This window comes from Muntiacus reevesi, chromosome 4, assembly GCF_963930625.1.
Source record: "Muntiacus reevesi chromosome 4, mMunRee1.1, whole genome shotgun sequence".
Taxonomy (NCBI): Eukaryota; Metazoa; Chordata; class Mammalia; order Artiodactyla; family Cervidae; genus Muntiacus; species Muntiacus reevesi.
This window is the reverse complement of record NC_089252.1, coordinates 169,894,737-169,916,906: the sequence shown is the minus strand read 5'-3', so window position 1 is coordinate 169,916,906 and position 22,170 is coordinate 169,894,737. Positions and strand designations below refer to the sequence as shown.

At 44.0% G+C, this 22,170-nt stretch overlaps 1 protein-coding gene across 7 annotated transcripts in view; it reads right to left on the bottom strand.

The window, feature by feature from the left end:
• R3HDM2 (R3H domain containing 2) overlaps positions 1–22,170 on the bottom strand; it is a 155,533-nt gene extending 133,363 nt beyond the window's left edge. For 5 of the 7 annotated variants that reach the window (XM_065934804.1, XM_065934801.1, XM_065934805.1 and 2 more), the window contains exon 1: positions 21,999–22,170. The gene's annotated coding sequence lies outside the window, so the exon portion shown is untranslated. Of the gene's footprint in view, positions 1–21,819; positions 21,957–21,998 lie in introns of those variants that run through there. The other 2 variants (XM_065934803.1, XM_065934802.1) reach the window with 2 other exon arrangements.

The window sequence follows — 22,170 nt, the reverse complement described above, 5'->3', positions numbered from 1 at the left end:
TAGAACACACCAGCCCCCAAACCCAAGAGGATGTGTCTCCTCCATCACAAGGAATATCAAGGCCCTAAAGTCAGAAGCTCCCTCAAACTCCTGTGTTCACTGACCAAGCATTTGTCCCCATCCCTTTCTTGACCTTTTCCTCTATCTTAATGAAAGACATGAAAATAATTCTACTTCCCTTATGGCAGAAACCAAAGAGGAACTAAAGAGCTTCCTGATGAAAGTGAAAAGGCTGGCTTAAAACTCAACATTTAAAAAACAAATAATTGCATCCAGTCCCATCACTTCATGGCAAATAGATGGGGAAACAATGGGAACAGTGACAGACTTTATTTTTTGGGCTCCAAAATCACTGCACATGGTAACTGTAGCCATGAAAGTAAAAGACGCTTACTCCTTGGAAGAAAAGCTATGGCCAACCTAGACAGCATATTAAAAAACAGAGGCATTACTTTGCCAACAAAGGTCTGTCTAGTCAAAGGTATGATTTTTCCAGTGGTCATGTACGGATGTGAGAGTTGGACCATAAAGAAAGATGAGCACCGAAAAACTGATGCTTTTTAACTATGATGTTGGAGAAGACTCTTGAGAGTTTCTTGGACTGCAAGGAGATCCAACCAGTCCATCCTGAAGGAGATCAGTCCTGAATATTCATTAGAAGGACTGATGCTGAAGCTCCAATACTTTGGCCACCTGATGTGAAGAACTGACTCACTGGAAAAGACCGTGAAGCTGGGAAGGACTGAAGGCAGGAGGAGAAAGGGATGACAGAGGATCAGATGACTGATTGGCATCACCAACTCAATGGACCTAAGTCTAAACAAGCCCTGGGAGCTGGTGATGGACAGAGAAGCCTGGTGTGCTGCAGTCCGTGGTACTGCAAAGAGTCGGACACAAAGGAGCAACTGACCTGAACTGCTCTGGAGTTCGTTTTCTCTTCACACTGGAGGACCTCACTCCATCATCACCACTCTCTAGCATCCTGCTCGTCCCCTGAGCAGATAAACACGCTCGAGTCTCTCGCCTGAAAAACTCTTCCTTGCGGCTTCCCTGGCAATGCAGGGGGTACAGGCTCAATCCCTCACCCCAATCCTCACCCTAATTCCCGGTGAGGAAACTAAGATCCCACATGCCATGCAGCATGGCCAAAAATAAATACGTTGATTAATTTTTTAAAAAACTCTTCTCTGAACCACCTACTCTCACTATTGTCCTCTCTCTCCATCTCTTTGTAATCTTCCTGGAAAATGGTTTACTTTCTCCCAGCTCCTATTTATTCCTCAACGCAATGCAACTTTGGCTCTGCTTTCTTCACTCCAGTGACCCTGCTCTCACTGATGCCAACAGTGACCTAAATCCCACTGTAAGGGCTTCCCTGGTGCCTCAGACAGTAAAGAATCTGACTGCAATGCAGGAGACACAGGTTCAATCCCTGGGTTGGGAAGATCCCCCAGTGAAGGAAATGACTACCCAATCTGGTGTTCTTGCCTAGGCAATCCCATGGACAAGTGAGCCTGGTGGGCTACAAACCATGGGGTCACAAAGAGTCAGACACGACTGACCAACTGACACTAACACTTTCACGTCCTTTCTGCCTTTACACTTGACATTTCCATCCCACACACACACAGTGACCTTCCTCCTCTTTCAAAGTTCCTCCTCTAAAATCCTATCACGTGCACTTTACTGGATTCCCATCTACCTTCCTGGCTTCCTCAATTTTCTTCCAGGGCTCCTGCCACCGATCACATCTTTAACTGTCAGTGTTCTCCAAGGCCCTCTCAGCCTTTAGCTCTTCAGTCTTAACATGATCCTTGGAGGAACCAAACCAATCCCTTCAACTACAACGTACATGATACTGCTGCTGCTGAGTCGCTTCAGTCGTGTCCGACTCTGTGCGACCCCATAGACGGCAGCCCACCAGGCTCCCCCGTCCCTGGGATTCTCCAGGCAAGAACAATGGAGTGGGTTGCCATTTCCTTCTCCAATGCATGAAAGGTAAAAGTGAAAGGGAATTCACTCAGTTGTGTCTGACTCTTTTCGACCCCATCGACTGCAGCCCACCAGGCTCCTCCGTTCATGGGATTGTCCAGGCAAGAGCACTGGAGTGGGGTGCCTCTGCCTTCTCCTACAATGTATATGATTTTGACTCCTAAATCTCTCTCCTGCCCTGATTTCTCTCTTCAACTCCAGACTGAAGTATCTAATTTCCTATTACGCATTTCCACAGGGTTCTACAGATACCTCAAATTCAACCAGTCCAAAACCAAAGACCTCACCTTTATTTCCAAACATCCATCCCTAACTCATAAATGGTTGTCGTCATCCACCATGGCATGGAACCCAGGAAACGAGGAATCATTCACGAGCTCATCCCCGCCACGTACAACCACACTCACACACACACACAACAATCCCCGTGACGTACGACCACACTCACACACACAGACAACACACACACACACACACTCCAAGCCTAACAGATTCTACCTTTTAAACATCTCTTGAATCTGTACATCTCTATGCATTTGCAGGACCACTTTAGAGCCTCACAATCTGTTATCTGGATTATTTGTTATATATTAGCCCCTAAATTGGACTCCCTGGTTCTAGTCTACTTTTCAATCCAGTTCCCACACTGCTACAAGCAATCTTTTAAAAATACAATGCTTCAGTAGTTTTCACACTGTAACACAAAATTCATTTTAGCCTATGAAATAAGGCCTTCAAGATCAGGCCCCTACCTACCTCTCTAGCCTTTTCTCTAAACAATCCCCACAAACATCCCATGTGAAGGCACATCCCCGTCCTTGAAGTCTGACAAAGGCAGCATGCTGTTCAGCTCTATACCCCCACCCTTTACGCGGGAGTTCTTCCCCTAGAACTCTCTTCCTCGTGAGTACCCGTCCACCTTGTTACCTCCTTCAGGTTAGCTGCCCATCACCCCGTCAGGACCCCTGACTCCCGGACCGGAAGTCTTCCCGGATCTGCATTGTGCTTGCGACGCGCTTTGTGCCTTCCTCCAGCTCAGAGTCCATCATGCTGCAGGATCCTGACTTCTCAGTCTGTGCTGTTTGAAGGTAAGAAACTTGTCTTGTTTTTTAACACCTCCAGCACCTAATCCTGTAGCTATTTATATGCTGGTTGAATTAATGAGTCCACGGAGACTAATTCAAATTTTACCTTCTCTGAAAAGTTTATTCTGAACCTGTCATTTAGAATTAAGCATTCTTTCTCCTTGCTCTCATATTACATTTTATTACCACCTTGTAACGGCTGTCTGAGGAGGCCTTACAAATAGCTGTGAAAAGAAGAGAAGCCAAAAGCAAAAGAGAAAAGGAAAGCTATATCCATTTGAATGCAGAGTTTCAAAGAAGAGCAAGGAGAGATAAGAAAGCCTTCCTCAGTGATCAGTGCAAAGAAATAGCAGAAATAATAGAATGGGAAGGACTAGACATCTCTTCAAGAAAATCAGAGACACCAAGGGAACATTTCATGCAAAGATGTGCACAACGAAGGACAGAAATGGTATCGACCTAACAGAAGCAGAAGATATTAAGAAGTGGCAAGAATACACAAAAGAACTATACAAAAAAGATCGTCATGACCCAGATAATCATGATGGTGTGATCACCTAGAGTCAGATATCCTGGAATGTGAAGTCAAGTGGGCCTTAGAAAGCATCACTACAAACAAAGCTAGTGGAGGTGATGGAATTCCAGCTAAGCTACTTCAAATCCTGAAAGATGATGCTGTTAAAGTGCTGCACTCAATATGCCAGCAAATTTGGAAAACTCAGCAGCGGCCACAGGACTGTAAAAGGTCAGCTTTCATTCCAATCTCAAAGAAAGGCAATGCCAAAGAATGCTCAAACTAACGCACAATTGCACTCATCTCACACGCTAGTAAAGTAATGCTCAAAATTCTCCAAGCTAGGCTTCAACAATACGTGAACCGTGAACTTCCAGATGTTCAAGCTGGTTTTAGAAAAGGCAGAGGAACCAGATATTAAGTTGCCAACATCAGCTGGATCATCGAAAAAGCAAGAGAATTCCAGAAAAACAATTATTTCTGCTTTATTGACTATATCAAAGCCTTTGACTGTGTGGATCACAACAAACTCTGGAAAATTCTTCAAGAGATGGAAATACCAGACCACCTGACCCACCTCTTGAGAAACCTGTATGCAGGTAAGGAAGCAACAGTTAGAACTGGACATGGAACAACAGACTGGTTCCAAATCAGGAAAGGAGTACGTCAAGGCTGTACATTGTCACCCTGCTTATTTAACTTATATGCAGAGTACATCATGAAAAACGCTGGGCTGGAAGAAGCACAAGCTGGAATCAAGACTGCCGGGAGAAATATCAATAACCTCAGATATGTAGATGACACCACCCTAATAGCAGAAAGTGAAGAAGAACTAAAGAGCTTCTTGATGAAACTGAAAAAGGAGAGTGAAAAAGTTGGCTTAAAGCTCAACATTCAGAAAACGAAGATCATGGCATCTGGTCCCATCACCTCATGGGAAATAGATGGGAAACAGTGGAAACAGTGTCAGACTTTATTTTGGGGGGCTCCAAAATGACTGCAGATGGTGACTGCAGCCATGAAATTAAAAGACGCTTGCTCCTTGGAAGAAAAGTTTGACCAACCTAGACAGCATATTAAAAAGCAGAGACATTACTTTGCCAACAAAGGTCCGTTTAGTCAAAGCTATGGTGTTTCCAGTAGTCATGTATGCATGTGAAAGTTGGACTACAAAGAAAGCCGAGCACCAAAGAATTGATGCTTTTGAACTGTGGTGTTGGAGAAGAGTCTTGAGAGTCCCTTGGACTGCAAGGAGATCCAACCAGTCCATCCTAAAGATCAGTCCTGAGTGTTCATTGGAAGGAACATTGGATGTTGCTCTGTGGCATGTGGATATTCAGCACTGGATGTTGAAGCTAAAACTCCAACACTTTGGCCACCTGATGCGAAGAGCTGACTCATTTGAAAAGATCCTGATGTTGGGAAAGACTGAGGGCAGGACGAGAAGGGGACGACAGAAGATGAGATGGTTGGATGGCATCAGCGACTCAGTGGACATGAGTTTGGGTAAACTCTTGAGAGTTGGTAATGGACAGGGAAGCCTGGCGTGCTGCAGTCCACGGGGTTGCAAAGAGTCAGACATGACTGAGCAACTGAACTGAACTGAACTGTAACACTCATGACCTTGTAGTTTATTTAGTTTTTTGTAATCCATAAAAATAAAACATGAAATAATGACAATAGGGAATGATGACAATCCTTGACAATAAGGATGATGTCACATCTATCTTATTATCATTAGCATATAATCTATCACAGGTAACTATTAAACAGTTGAGTAAATGAATGAGTTGTTCTTTTCATAAATTTTCTTGATGTATTACTTTGGTAGCAGTTCTGTAAACCTGACTGGAAGATCACTCTTTCTATTGCAAAAATAGAGAAGAACCAGAAACTAAGAGAATACCTTCTAGGAAAGAACCTACCTGGACAGAAAACATATGGGTGATGTTTATTCTAACAAAGACCAATAATAAACTGAGTTCCTCTGATTGCTAAGCTAATACTGTAGCTTAGAAATCTACTAGGCTCATGGTACAGCAAAGGAAAAGCTGGGTTTGTACAATGAAACAGTAGCAAGTGATTGCCAGTAATTCTTAACTGAAAATCTATAACCAGGCTTCCCTGGTGGCTCAGTGGTTAAGAATCTGCCTTGCAATACAAGGGACATCGGTTCGATCCCTGGTCTGGTAAGATTCCACGTGCCACAGAGCAACTAACACCATGAGCCACAACGACTGCGCCTAAGCTCTAGAGCCCATCAGCCATAGCTACTGAGCCCACATGCTGCAGCCACTGACGTCCCAGTGAGTAGAGCCCGTGCTCCGCAGTAGGAGAAGCCCACACACCACAGCCAGAGAAAGCCCATGTGCAGAACCAAAGACCCAGCACAGCCGAAAATAATTTTTTTAAAAGAAATAGACTTAGAAAAAGAAAACCTATAATCTTCTCAGAGGGCCTCGGGCGGCACTGTGTGTACACATGTGTGTGTGCGGCTGAATCTGTGTGCCCGGCTTTGGGAAACGAACAAAGCACAAGTCTGCAATAAAGGACAAGACAGAACAGAAGAGACTCCTGGCCTAAAACACATTATGGATCTGAACAGACTCTGCAGCTGAATCCAGTCAGTCTACTGCACTGAAAAGACAATCGCTACTTCCCAACCTATAAGAAACTAACAGGCAGAAAAACATTTATGAAAGCAATGTTAATTTCAAAGAGAAAAAGGAAGGAAAAAAAAAAAACATGGAAATAAAGCACCATTTTATCTCTGCAAACATTAACTTCAATGCCGTTCTGTTATTTAATAGCACTACAGAACATCATTTAGAGACTAGTAATTTGATCATATTTAATACAGACTATCCTTCTATGAAGGCTTCCCTGATAGCTCAATTGGTAAAGAACCTGCCTGCAATGCAGAAGATCCTGGTTTGATTCCTGAGTCAGGAAGATCTGCTGGAGAAGGGATAGGCTACCCATTCCAGTATTCTTGGGTTTCCCTTGTGGCTCAGCTGGTAAAGAATCTGCCTGCAATGTGGGAGATCTGGGTTTGATCCCTGGTTGGGAGGATCACCTGCAGAAGGGAAAGGCTACCCACTCCAGTATTCTGGACTGGAAAATCCCATGGATTGCACAGTCCATGGGGTCGCAGAGTTGGACACAAGTGACAGACTTTCACCCTTCTGCGAGGTAGGCTATGCTTGAGGAGTGTGGCCACCAAAGAGATGTAAATACGTCCCAGGCCCATGGAAAGCATGCGCATTAATACCTGTAGATACCTCCTTGTCTCTCTTCTGTATCACCTACTAACTACGGGTGAAGTAAAATATCAAAGCTAGCCTAAGAATTCATTAAGGGCAGCTTCAGTCTCAAGTGTTTACATTCTAAATCAGTAGATGTATCAAGAAGTATTATCATACTTAACCTTAACATACCTACAAAAGTCAATTTTCCTATATCCTAAAAGGCAACAGACCATGAACTCCACTTTATATATAAAGACACTGATTCAGCAGAGTTCATGATGGTAAACACAGTAAAGCCTCGAAGAACCTCAAATAAGGTTAAAAATTCAAGTCTCAAGCACTGGCTCTGATTTTACTCTCTCACAAAGCCTACACAGAAACTAAATAGGTTTGATTCCTTTCAGTCATCCTATCTTAACAGTCAATTACACAATTTTTCAGCCTTCACATTCATTTAGTTAAGAAGAAAGAAAAAATATTTTTGCATTACCATATAGGGAAAATACTCTAAGGGCAAACTCTCTTTGTCTTCCTGGCTTTTTTACAGTTAAAAATACTGCTAGGATATGTGCTATAGCAAATGCAGCACAATACTAACTATTGGCTCTTAAGAGGTGAGTTAGGGACATTAACTGTAAAATTCTTTCAACTCTTCTGTATGCTTAAAAATTTTACAATCAATGTTGGGTCAGAAAGCTAATTATAATGTAAAAAGACATTATAAAGAGATGTTTTATTTTACTCTGGTCAATATATGAGCCAGAGAAGGCAATGGGGCCCCACTCCAGTTCTCTTGCCTGGAGAAGCCCACGGACAGAAGAGCCTGGTGGGCTGCAGTCCACGGGGTCGCTAGGAGTTGGACACGACTGAGCGCCTTCACTTTCACTTTTCACTTTCATGCACTGGAGAAGGAAACGGCAGCCCACTCCAGTGTTTTTGCCTGGAGAATCCCAGGGACGGGGGAGCCTGGTGGGCTGCCGTCTATGGTTGCACCGAGTCGGACGTGACTGAAGTGACTTAGCAGCAGCAGCAGCAATATATGAGCAGACAAGTTTATCTGTGAATAAAGCATGTGTGTGTATGTGTGTCGTGAAACAAAAGAAGGTTCACTTGTTAGTAAAAACCCAGTAATGCTGACTAGGTTTCACAGGACACACTGGTACATTAGGCTAAGACGTGTTTATCCTGCCTGTAGCCGGCTTTGTCTACATGCAATGAAGCAAACTCTTGTCTGACATGGAGTAGGGGAGTGTTTTGACAACAGTAACTCATCTAATGCTTAAATATTAGGTTGGTACTGTAATAACTGTGGTTTTGCACCATTAAACTTTGCCATTTGATATTGGAATACATTCTTAAGTAAATGTGGTTATGTTATGCATTTCTTGCTTTATGTTTTTTTGCTAATGACTTATTACTTGCCATTTATTTTATACTTATTTTTGACTAAGGATATGTTAGACAAAAAGCAAATTCGAGTGATTTTCTTATTAGAGTTCAAAATCGGTCGGAGACAACTTACAACATCAACAACGCATTTGGCTCAGGAACTGCTAACGAACACACACTGTGGTGGTGGTTCAAGAAGTTTTGCAAAGGAGAAGAGAGCTATGAAGATGAGGAGCACTGTGCCGGCCACTGGAAGCTGACAACGACCAACTCAGAGCAACCATCAAACCTAATCCTCTTACCACTACTCGAGAAGTCGCCAAAGAACTCAATGGCGACCATTCGTTCTGCATTTGAAGCAAACTGGACAGGTAAGAAAGCTTGCTAAATGAGTGCCTCAAACACTGACTGAAAATCAAAAAAGCATCCTTTTGAAGTGTCATCTTCTCGTATTCTGTGTAACAACGATGAACCATTTCTTGATCAAATTGTGACGGGCAACAGAAAGTGGACTGTATAAACGATCAGTGATGACCAGCTCAGGGGCAGGACCAAGAAGCTGCAAAGCACTTCCCAAAGCCAAACTTCCACCAAAAAAAGGTTTTGGTCACTGTCTGGGGGGTCTGCTGCCAGTCTGACTCACGACTGCTTTCTGAATCCAGCGAAAACCATTACATCTGAAAAATACGCTCAGCAAATCAATGAGAGGCACCGAAAAGTGCTAATGCCACCACCACACTACGTGCTTCCATTGCAAGGACACAGGTTCAATCCAACCTCCTGTTGGAGAACTAAGATCCCACGTGGCACAGCCAAAAAACCAAAAAACCGGCCAAGTCACAATCTAGGCAACAGACCTCTAGAACATATACCTCAAGTTATCTAATTATTTTTCTTTTCTTCTCTTTTGCTTTACACCTAGTAAAGGAATAAGACAAAAATCACAAGCTCTAGAGAGCTCTTTTGGCACTGGAGAGATGACAATTCTAGAAAATTTAACTTCAGTGTGAGCAGGAAACTCAGAATGGAATGTGCAGAGGGAAACATGGTAAACTAAAGACAAAGAGGAATCCAGATTTGTGAAAACCGGTTCAAAAAAGGCAGACAAAATGAGAAGTCTGGGATGCCCTGAAGGGTTCCAGAACATTACACCTAAGCCAAAGAGGGCACCTGTCGTTTTGGGGTGCAGAGGTGTCCTGCTGAAACGGTGGAGTACCCACGGGCGGCCAGGTGTGAGAACAGGGAAGGCAGAAGAACAAGTAATTCATCTGTAGCTGAAGCCTAACCCTGAAGAGCCAAATATAAGGTAGGTGAGATAAAACAAGCTAGATTTTAATGTGTGTGTGTGTGTGCGTGTGTGTGTGTGTGTGTGTGTGCACATGGGGACTTCCCTGGTGGTCCAGTGGCCAAGGTAGAAGAGATAAACATGTGTGTGTGTGTGCGTGTGTGTGTGTATGCGTGTGTGTGTGTGTGTGTGTGTGTGTGTGTGTGTGTGCGCACATGGGGACTTCCCTGGTGGTCCAGTGGCCAAGGTAGATGAGATAAACATGTGTGTGTGTGTGTGCGTGTGCGTGCGTGTGTGTGTGTGTGCGCACATGGGGACTTCCCTGGTGGTCCAGTGGCTAAGGTAGGTGAGATAAACATGTGTGTGTGTGTGCGTGCGTGTGCATGTGAGTGTGCGTGTGTGTGTGTACACATGGGGACTTCCCTGGTGGTCCAGTGGCTAAGACTCCACGATCCCAACGCAGGGGGCTTGGGTTCAATCCCTGGTCAGGGAACTAGATTCTACATTCCACAACTAAGACTTGGCACAGATGAATAAATTATAGATAGATAGATATAGATGCTTTATTTTATTTATTTATTGGCCACTCAGCATGTGATCTTAGTTCCCCAACCAGGGGTAAATCCACACTCCCTGCATCAGGAGCACGGTCTTAACCACTAGACCACCAGGGAAATCCGCGTGTGTGTGTGTGCGGCCTAGCCTTTGTACTGGGAGCAAGATGACATTTAAAATTAAGCTGGAGAAAGTAACAGACTTCAGTTTTCTTTGGCAAAAGGGTAAAAACTAAATGAAATATTAGAAGGAATAAGACTAGGGTGAGGAGGCCAGTTAAAGGCCATTACAGTTATCCAGATAAGAGATGATGGTGGCAATGCTGATGGAGAGAAATTAAAGATTCATCAGAAATTGAGCAGATAAGAGGGTACCTAACTGCATGATTACTTAACATTGAAGAGTAAGAATGACTAAAGTATGACATCCAGGTTTCCAGCTTACACACTACATAGTATAATTCAAAGAAAAAAGACCTCACTTATGCTTTGGCCATACTGAGTCTGAGATGCTGTGTGGCAGTCATATGGAGATGTTCAAGAGATCACTGAATAAATGAGCCTACTGCTCAGGTAAAAGATCAAAATTGGACACAGAGAATTACAAATTGCCAGCTTATCAGTTCAGTTCAGTTCAGTCGCTCAGTCGTGTCCGACTCTTTGAAACCCCATGAATCGCAGCACACCAGGCCTCCCTCTCCATCACAAACTCCCGGAGTTTACTCCAACCCATGCCCATCGAGTCTGTGATGCCATCCAGCCATCTCATCCTCTGTCGTCCCCTTCTCCTGCCCTCAATCCCTCCCAGCATCAGGGTCTTTTCCAACAAGTCAACTGTTCACATGAGGTGGCCAAAGTATTGGAGTTTCAGCTTCAGCATCAGTCCTTCCAATGAACACACAGGACTGATCTCCTTTGGGATGGACTGGTTGGATCTCCTTGCAGTCCAAGGGACTCTCAAGAGTCTTCTCCAACACCACAGTTCAAAAGCATCAGTTTTTCGGCACTCAGCTTTCTTCACAGTCCAACTGTCACATCCATACATGACCACTGGAAAAACCACAGCCTTGACTAGATGGACCTTTGTTGGCAAAGTAATGTCTCTGCTTTTTAATATGCAGAGGTTGGTCATAACTTTCCTTCCAAGGAGTAAGCATCTTTTAATTTCATGGCTGCAGTGCCAGCTTATAACAGATGCTAAATGAAGCTATCAGGGTGGAAACGTGACAAACTATGTAGAACCATATTCTTCTAAATGTTATCTAAGACAACTGACCAGAGAAATCACAAATACCTGGAATGTTTGTTAATACACAAATTCCTGGGCTCCATCCCAAGCCTACTAAGTCAAAATCCCTGGGCATAAGCCCAGGAACCCATGTTTCACCCATTCACTCATTCCATAAACGTGGACTGAAAAAGCACTCTAGGCACGAGGAATACAGCAGTTATAAAATAAACAAGACTCCTGTACTTATAGATTTTAGGTTTTGGCTATGGCCAGACTATAGACAAGAAAGCAAACAAGATAACTAAGATAGTGGTAAGCGCTATGGAGCAAATAAAACAGAACTGTAACGAAGGAATGTAAGAACAGGGAAATGCGGCACAAGGTAAGTCGCAGCAGCTGGCAGTGGTAAGATCATGAAGGCTTTGCAAGTCACATTGTTAAATTTCCTAAGAGCTGCCCATGCCACTAAGAATCAGAGGGAAAGAGAATACAATAGTAACCTTAAGGAAAACACACATTTAAGGGATGAGCAGGGGACAAAGGGCCAGGAAAGCAAGTGGAAAAGAAAGTAGTATCTGAAACATTTTAAGAGAGAGAAGGGTCAAAAGTGACAAATGCTCCAGAAAAGCTGAATTAAGGATGAAAAGAAATCCACTAAATTAGCAAGGTCCACCATATTCTTCCCATTGACTCTGATGGCCGCTGGGAGCTGCTCCACCAATAGCATGGGAAATACTAAGTGACCACTCACCTTCTACACAGTCACAGCACTGCTTTCTGCAAGTTATCAGCTGGATACTGTCCTAGATCTTTTTCCCTTTTCCCACAGAATCACAAAGGAGACAACATAATTTGTGAGCATAGGAAGAAAAATGTGTTTCAAACATATCACTTGTTAAGTATGAGTTGTCACTGCCTTGATGACTTTCCTCCTCGTCCTGTCACAAAGCTTGCAGAAGTCTGAAGCAGTCTTCAAGGCACAAGGCGCCCGCAGCGCTGCTCACGTGTCAGACCACACACTCTTCCAATCTGACGAAAGCTCTTGCAACTGGCACACGCAACAAAAACAATGCCCCACAAAAATACGAACTGCATCCTTGGAAAATCTATCTTTTAATATGAATGTTGACCACTTTAAGGTTTGATGAGCTTTTAGGAAAAAGAAAATGCTTTGCAGATATGAAACATGGTTTTGATCATTATTAATAATAAACACTGCAGCACAAATGTTGTTATCAACATGAAACACACAAAAAACATCACATACGGTAGATAATGAATCAAGTGGCAAAGGAAACTAGTTAATAATTAAAAGTTTACCTCTAGACGAGAATTATATAGAAGACTAGCAGTGGGAGCAAATTTACCTCCAAAATGGCCATAATCAAAAAATTTAAAAATTATAACACACACACACACACAGACAAAGAAAATTTTTTTTTAAAAAGAAAGAAAGAAAAAACCTACAAACAATAAATGCTGGAGATGGTGTGGAGAAAAGAAAACCCTCCTAAACTGTTGGTGGAAATGTAAATTGGTACAGCCACAGCAGAGAACAGTATGGAGGTTCCTCAAAAAGCAAAAAAGAGGAACTTTCCTGATGGTCCAGGTTAAGAATCTGCCTGCCAATGCAGGGGACACAGGTCTGATCCCTGGTCCAAGAAGATCCTACATGGGCGAGTGTTGAAGCCCACACGCCTAGAGCCTGTGCTCTGCAACTAGAGAAGCCACTGCAATGAGAGGCCCGTGCATCCCAACTAGAGAGTAGCTCCCACTCTCCCCAACTAGAGAAAGTCTGCACACAGCAACAAAGACCTAGCACAACAATAAATAAATATAAAAAAAAAAAACAAAGACAGAAATAACATAGGAACCAGCAATCCCACTACTATGCATATACCCTGAGAAAAATATAATAACCATAATTCAAAAAGACACAAGTACCCCAACGTTCATTGCAGCACTGTTTACAATAGCCAGAACATGGAAGCAACCTAAATACCCACTGACAGATGAATGGACAAAGACGTGGCACATATACACACTGAACTATTAGCCATAAATAAATACTGAAACTGGGTCGTTTGCAGTGATGTGGGTAGACCAAGAGTCTGTCATGCAGAGTGCAGTGAGGCAGAAAGAGAAAAACAAGTATCATGTACTAATTCATATGTGTGGAATCTAGAAAGATGGTACAGATGAGCTTGTTTGCAAGGCAGGATTAAAGACACAGACATAGAGAACAGACCTGGGGACACATGGGGAAGAAGCTGAGGGTTAAGACAAATTGGGAGCACAGGACTGACATACATGCATTGTACACAATGTATATCATGTACACATGTATATATAATGATGTACCTAATGTATAATGCACACACACAGATTAATGTGTGTAAAACAGCCAGTGAGAAGTCGCAGTGTAACCCGGGGAGCTCAGCTTGGTCCCCTGTGCTGACCCACAGGGGTGGAATGAAGGGGAGGGACAGGAGAGAAAGAGGCTCAAGAGGGAGGGGATAATGTATACAATAGCTAAGGCGCTCTGTTGAACAGCAGAAACTGACAGGATATTGTAAAGCAATTATACTCCCCACACACACAGAGAAAGACACACACATCCCAACATTCACTGCAGCACTGCTCATAATAGCCAGGACATGGAAGCAGCCTAAATGCCCATCAACAGAGGAACGGATAAAGAAGATGTGAAACATATATACAGTGGAATATCATTCAGTCATGAAAAGGAATGGAACAGTACATTTGCAGCAACATGGATAGACTTAAGAGATCATCATGCAGAGTGGAGCAAGTCAAACAGAAAAACAAATACCGTATATTAAATGCTTTTATGTGGAATCTAGAAAAATGGTACAGATGAACTCATTTGCAAAGCAGAAACAGAGACACAGATGCAGAGAAAAACTCATGGATACCAAAGGGGAAGGGGGCGGACGGGATGAATTGGGAAACTGGGACTGACACACATACACCACTCCATATAAAACAGAAAACCAACGAGAACCTACTGTGTAGCACAAGGAGCTCTGTTCAGAGCTCTGCGGTGACCTGCACAGGAAGGAAATCTAAGAAGGATGGGATATACATACAAATATGCGTGTGTGTGTTTGCATAACTGATTAACTTCGGTGTAGAGCAGAAACACAACACTGCAAAGCAAATATACTCCAATAAAAATTAACAAAAAATCACCTGCAGGGCTTCCCTGGCGGCTCGGCGTTAGAATCCACCTGCCAAGGGGAGGCATGGTTTGATCCCTGGCACAGGAAGATCCCACATGCTGCGGAGCAGCTGAGCCCAGGAACCACAACTGCCGAAGTCCGCAGGCCCTAGAGGCCGAAAAGCCATTGAAACGAGAAGCCTGCGACGCCACAGCAAAGATCAGACCCCACTGGCTGTACCTAGAGAAAAGCCCACACAGCAACGAAGACCCAGCACAGCCAGAAACAGATAAACAAACATTATCAACACACATTACATCCAGAAGATCAAGTGAAACTTGACTGGTCTGCAAGTCAGTTTTTTCTGTTTCTTTTCCCACTGCCTCACAGATGCACAATCAACAAATACCAATTAGAAATAAACTAACTTATTTTATTAAAGTTTTTGCACAGCAAAGGAAATCATAAACAAAATGGCAACCCTCAGAACGGAAGAAAGTATTTGCAAATGAAGCAACAGACAAGGGATTAAGCTCCAAATATATATAAGCAGCTCGTGAAACTCAATTAAAAAAAATCAATCAAAAACTGGGTGGAAGATCTAAATAGATATTTCTCCAAATAAGACAACACAGAGGGCCAGTAGGCACGTGAAAAGATCCTCAGCAGCCTCAGCATTTCCCTTTTTACTACAGAACGGCAAATCAAAACTACAATGAAGTATCATCTCACACTGGTCAAAAGGTTATCATCAAAAAATCTACGAATAATAAACGCTAGAGAGGGTATGGAGAAAAGAAAGCCCTCCCTCACTGTTGGTGGAACGTGAAGCGGTACAGCCACTATGGAGAACAGTACTGTTTGTTTGCTGTTTAGTCACTAAGTCGCGTCCAACTCTGCAACTCCACGGACTGTAGCGCGCCAGGCTCCTCTGTCCATGGGATTCCCCAGGCAAGAATACTGGAGTGGGTTGCCATTTCCTTCTCCAGGGGATCTTCCCGACCCGGGATCAAACCAGCATCTCCTGCACTGGTGGGCCAATTCTTTACCACTGAGCTCCGGAGGCGGATTCTTCTCCAGGGAAGCCCTAGGGAACAGTACGGAGGCTCCTTAAAAAAGTAAAAACAGAACTACCACATGATCCCGCAGTCCCACTCCTAGGTATAAACCCGGAGAACACCATAATTCAAATAGATGCCGGCACCCCAACGCCCAGTGCGGCACCACTGACAACAGCCAGGACACGGAAGCAACCCAAATGCCCGTAAACAGGAATAAAGAAGATGCGATGAGTACACACAGTGGGGGATCAGTCAGCTTCAAAAAGGAACGAAACAGGAGCATTTGCGCCAACAAGGGTGGACCTAGAGATCACCCCACTGAATGAACCAAGTCAGACAGAGAGAGACAAATACTATATGATATTGCTTATGTGTAGAATATTTTTAAATGGTACAAATGAGCTTATTTACAAAACAGAAATAAAGTCATGAACATAGAAAACAAACTTATAGTTACCAAAGGGGTAGGGGTGAGGAATAATTGGGAAACTGGGGCTGAGACACTCACTATATGTGAGACGGATAACTGACGAGAAGCTGGGCCTCCCAGATTGAGGTGGCCCATTAGTAAAGAATCCGCCTGCTAATGCAGGAAACACAGCTTAGATCCCTAGGTGGTAAAGATGCCCTTAAGAAGGAAATATCAACCTACCCCAGTACTCTTGCCTGGGAAATTCCAAGGACAAAAGAGCCTGGCAGGCTACAGTCCATGGGCCACCAAAGAGTTAGGCATGACTTCGCAACTACACAGCAACCCAACGGTAAGGACCCCCAGCGCAGCGCAGGGAATGAGTGCTCTGAAACCTGGGGCGGGACGAACCGGGAGCCCGGGGTCGGCATGCATACAGCACTGACACCACGTGTAAAACGACAGCTAACGAGAACCCCCTCTATGGCACAGGGAAGCCTACTCAACGCTCTGCGGCGGTCTCGATGGGAAGGAAACCCAGAGAAGAGATGTGTGTGTGCACAGCTGACTCAGGCTTCCCAGCTGGTGCTAGTGGTCAACAGTGGTAACGAGTCTCCTGTTAATGCAGGAGACGCAAGAAACACAGTTTCGACCCCTGGGTTGGGAAGAGCCCCAAAGGAGGACATGGCAACCCACTGCCGTATTCTTACCTGGAGAATCCCATGGGCAGAGGGACCCAACGGGCTATAGTAGTCACAGAGTCACAAAGAGCCTGACGCGACTGAAGTGACTTGGCGCACACGCGTACACAGCTGATTCGCTTTGCTATAGAGCAGAAACTAACGCAAACTTGTAAGGCAACTACACTCTAGTAAAAACCAAAGTGTGTCCCTGCTGGCTCAGGGGTGAAACAGCTACCGCCAACGCAGGAGATGCGGGCTCCATCCCTCAGCGGGGAAGACCCACATGCCTGCCTCAGAGGAACGAGGCCCATGTGCCACAATTACTGAGCCCATCCTCCAGAGCAGAGGCTCAGAAACAAAACTGCACTGAGCCACGTGCCGCAACCACTGCAGTCCACCACCCTAAAGCCCCTGCTCCGCAACGAGAAGTGTGAGCACAGCTAGGGAGCAGCCCCCATTTGCTGCAACCAGAGAGAAGCCTGCACAGCAACGAAGAGGCACAGCCAAAAACAAATCATTTGTAATTAATTCATAACTCTATCATGAGCTGTACGGGGAAAACCCCCAAAAAGTGGATGTATGTGTAACTTGATTCTCTCTGCTGGACGGCAGAACAAACTGTAAATCAACTATACTCCAATAAAAATTAACAAAAAGAAAGAAAAAAGAAATTGAACTGTTTCTTTCTTAACTTATAGACTTTTATCTTTTTATGTTTTTGGCCACACGTGAGGCTTGTGGGATCTTAGTTCCTCCACTAGGCACTGAGTGCAGGCCCTCAGCAGTGAAAGCAGAGTCCTAACCACTGGACTGATTATTTTAAACCCTGCTGATTACCTCATTTATCTTTACATTTCTAGCTCTACAGGATAAGGACTCAAGCTGAGATACTTTGGGACCTCAAAGTAATTGTACGGGTATAAAACTACAGTTTTTACTCAACTGCAAAAGATTCTCAGTCTTCAATGAAAAGCAAACAAAACACCACCACCACCTCCAGTGCACTGGTCTAAGTCAGGCAAGAGGCCTTACCAGCGCACCTGACAACGGGCTTCATCCTGTCTCCCCAAGAAAATACCCAGAACGCTCTAAAAATTATCTCCTAGCAGTTAGACAGACTGAAAAGATTTATTTTTTTCCTTGTGGTATACAAATTAAGGAGGGATAGAATAAAATGAGTCTTTTTAAAATTACAATAAGTTTTCTGACTACCGGAGACGTGACTGCCTGAGCTTTGGGGTGTTTTTTTGGGTTGTTTTTTTTTTTTTATCGTTTCTCCTTATCCTCTCTCATCTCCAGGCTGGGGTTCCCAATTTGATTAGTTCTTTTTAAAACATTTCAGGAAACTTACTGTCAAAACTAGAAAGCTGACAGCACTTCTGAGATGGTTCAATGGTTAAGAATCTGCCTAGCAATGCAGGGGATATAGGTTTCAATCCCTGATCAGGGCACTAAGATCCCAGATGCTGGAGCAACTGAGCCTGCTCACCGCAACTGGAGTCTAGGCGGCACAACGAAAAATCCCGCAAGATGCATCTAAGGCCCGATGCAGCCAAATTAACTAATTAATTAAGTTAAACAAACAAAAACTAGGAAGCAGAAACGGTTTTCCCAGTATAGATTCAAACAAATGGATTGAACAACTCATAAGAGATCTTGCAGAAAAGCAAAAAGTGCCTGGATTTACAAAACATCCCAGAATCTTTCCCTTCATACAGCCCAAGTAAAAATGACGGAAGCACTGCAGATGACCATAGTTAGGGCTTTCAACACCCATTTTTTTAAGAGTTGGAGAAAACAGACACAATCTAAGGAAACTCAAAAAGGAATTAAAACGGATCAAGGTTAAGAAATCTTTCCTATCTATACTTGTTTTCAGAAATAAACTCAAATTTAAGAAGGAACAGACAGAATAACTTTATCAGAGAGATGGAACAAGTGCTACTTTACCAAAGTGGCAACCATAGTAAGAACAAAAGGTAACCAGAAAAGACCATTAAGTGAAATGTTTCCTACAGAGGGTGAAAGGATGCAGTAGGAGGAAAATACTAAAGCCACTGTGTATGAAGACCGTCTCTAAAATTAGACCCACCAACTGTATTCATGCACACATACTCAAGCCATGAGTCCAGTTATTTTTCCTACTTGTAAGTTGGCAGCACATTTCACAGAGGGACATTTAGAGTCCTTTATCCCATCTCACTAGTAGACACAAGGGAAAAAATAAAATAAAAACAACACCCGTGTGCACACACACAGAATTTCACAAAATTCTCTCCTCTGTACTTCCTGGGGCCATGTAATGAAAACGCAGCACTTTTATCCCTTCCTCAAAACTTGCTTTCTCCTAAAAGCTTTCCTCGAGTCCATGAAGAGAACGGGCACAGGAACAAGCAATGCCTCCTTCAGAAACCATTACCTACACTGGAACATCAGCGCTCAGCACAGCATCCATCTCTTCAAGGTGAGAACGTACGACGCCCAAGTATCTCTAGGTACTGAGACAGACTTCCTAGAAACTTTGTGAAAGGATTTTAAAAGGAACAACTGTGGTAGAAGCCTTTATCAATGTGCCAAAATTATACCAGAAAGTATTCACAAAATGAGAACATACCTCTCTACGTTAATAATAACAGTATCAGACCCAGTCCAATATACACATGATCCCCAATTCTCCCACACTCCCACCCCCAACTCAAACCTTTCTCTCATAGGCTTGGAAGCTTTCAATGTCCTGATAAAAATTTAAACAAAAACAGTTTTGCAACCAGCATTCTTATAAAGTGTTAAAAGCACTATCTCACCCCTTTCACCTTCCTTAGCTGAAAAACAGTAGCCAGGGCTGCCCCCAGAGAGAAATCTCATCCAGGCCACTTTTGCCAGAAGGTCAATGAAGATAACAAACACACCAATCAAGAAATAAGAAAGGAAAAAACATATGATGGAAAATCCACAGAACTCAGGGGGCCTGCTCCTTTATCCTCAGACTGAATTTAGTTGCTAAAACCCAAAAAAGGGTTTGTGGAAAGAAGGATCAGACGTTCCCCACAATCAAACACTCCACCATTGTTAGAGAAGGGTTTTCTTACAAGTTTTCAAGTTCAACTGCCTCCACATTAATAGGAGGGGGGAAAGAATCTAACCCATACAACCCAGACTATAATAGTAACATCTTCAGTCTACTGAAAAATTCCAAGTTGAACCAGCCTACTTAATTCTGAGGCCAAAGAGGTAAGGATGGTGGTATCTGTCTCTTCGAGGATGTGAACCAATCTTCAAGAAGAGCCTGAAACAGTAAAAATTCTGACCACGTGAGATCTGAGATAATCTCCCTCTAAGACACCACGCTCCATCCTCTTTGCTTTCAAAGCGCTTTCACACAAAGACCTGAAAGCACAAGACTTCTGTCAAAACAGAAACGTGGCAGGAACTGACAGGAAAAAAAATCTCAAGTTCTTCCAATAAATATCTTATAAAAGCCTAGTGGGAAAAAAAAAAAAAAAGCCTAGTGAACATCCATGTCGCTCACTTATCACAATGAGAGAGTTCAAGAATAAAACTTCTTTACCTGGTCAATCAATAAATTTGTTGAGCACCTGCTGCATGTCAAGGGCTAGGCTAAGAGCTGAAGATACAGCAACTGATAAAGATTATCTAAACCTCATGAAGCTTATTTTCTAAAGGGTGAGACTAAACATATATAGTATGTTATGTGTTGATGAGTAAGGAGGAAATTAAAGCAAAGTGGGAAAGAGTGTTATGTAACTGTATGTGGAGGAAGGGCTTTGCAATTTAGCTAGTCTAGGAAACGGCACTGTTAGAGCGACTTTTGAGTAAAGACCTAAAGAAGGTGAGGATACAGGGTTATGCAGTTTTACAAGAAAAAGGTGATCCAGAAAGATTCACTGGCACAGCTGCTGAAGCAGATGTGCCTGAAGTGCTCAAGGAACAGTGAGGAAACCAGTGCGTTTGTTGCTGGGCGGGAGAAGGGGGCAGCAGATAAGGCTGCTACAGATCTTAAAGAGGACTGTAAAGTCTCTGGGTTTTATTCTGATACAGGAAGTAAGTCATCTCTTCAGACTCTTTTTGATTGAAAAAATCAGGCATCCTATTCTTATATGCGCAAGTTTTTAAATTATTGTTTTAAAACTGAAGATCTACAGTGTAAATCATATAGTGGACACTAAACTGGAATTTAAACACTGTAAAATATTATTAACTGTCAGTGAAAATTAGTAATACAACTTTTGCTGAGTTCATCAGACCCTCAAGAAAGGTTCCCTGTTCTCTCAGTCCTGTGGAGAAATGCGAAGGGGAGAAAAAATACAACTAAAAGTGAACTGAATTGACTACCACTTTCTACTATTTAAGCCATTTTAGTCTTGATGCCCCAGACTCCTCGGGACGGGGAGATAAGAGAAATAAAACGAGAGGGGGAAAAAAGCATTAAGAAGAAAAAGGAGCACAAGCAACTGATTCAAATGTCAATCTGACAATCCAAAAATACAAAAATAAAAAAAAAAGCTAAGTATTTGTTCAAATTCTTAAGTGGAACCCGTCACCTCCCTCCACCAGTCACCATACTGCCTACCAACAACACAGGGCTCAAACTTCTCAACGATATTTAAGTCTATTTAGAAAAAATACATAAAAGGACATTCCTCCAACTGAGAGCTGAATTTAAATTTTTCCACACCGGTCTCTGGTTTAATGAACCTCTGTGACTGTTATTCGGTCATTTTTCATCATTATCCAAGAACAATTCATTTTGAATGAATACATACTCTGTGGAGTTACTAGGCTAATGGTCACAAATGTTGCAATTTGGGGCTCCAGAGGTAATCAAAACCGAGAAGAGTTTTCAAAGCCTCAAGAGTTAGCAGCAACTGCAAACGAAGCGTAGGCCCAACTTTTAAGCTCCAGAAACATCTCCTTGTATGTTCCAACTCAAATCTCTGTCCCTCTAATAAACTCGGGCACCACCAAGATCTGAAACACTCCAACACCTTTCCCTCCCATTTTTCCAGGGCTCGAAGAAAAACGGAGATCCAAGAAACACATGGGACTAGTCCCCCGGAGCACAAGGGCGCAAGTTTCTGGGTCCCACCGCACAGGCCACAGGTGGCGCCAGCGCCCCCACCCCCGCCCCGCGCCCCTCGCTTCTCGCCCGCGCTCCCGGTACACACCCGGGGCGTCTCTGGCCTCCGGGCCGTCCTTCAGCGGAGGCTCGGGTCGACCCACCGCCCGCGGCTCCGGGCAGCGCCGGCGCGGGGAACCCAGGCCAGGGGGCCTCCGCGCGGCCGCCACGCCCCCTCCCCACGGGCCGCCCGCGTCGCCCGCCCCCTCGGCCCGGAGGTGGCCTCACCTCACGCGGGCCGCAGCGGGGAGGGCGCCCCGTCTCCGCCCGCCGCCCGGGCCCACGGCCGCTCGGCTGCGGCTCGGCCCCGACGGCCGGCGGCGGCGCGCTTCTGGGGGCGGGCTCTTCTCGGCGGGGGTTCCCCCAGGGCTCAGGGCGGGGGAGCAGGGGACTGGGGCGG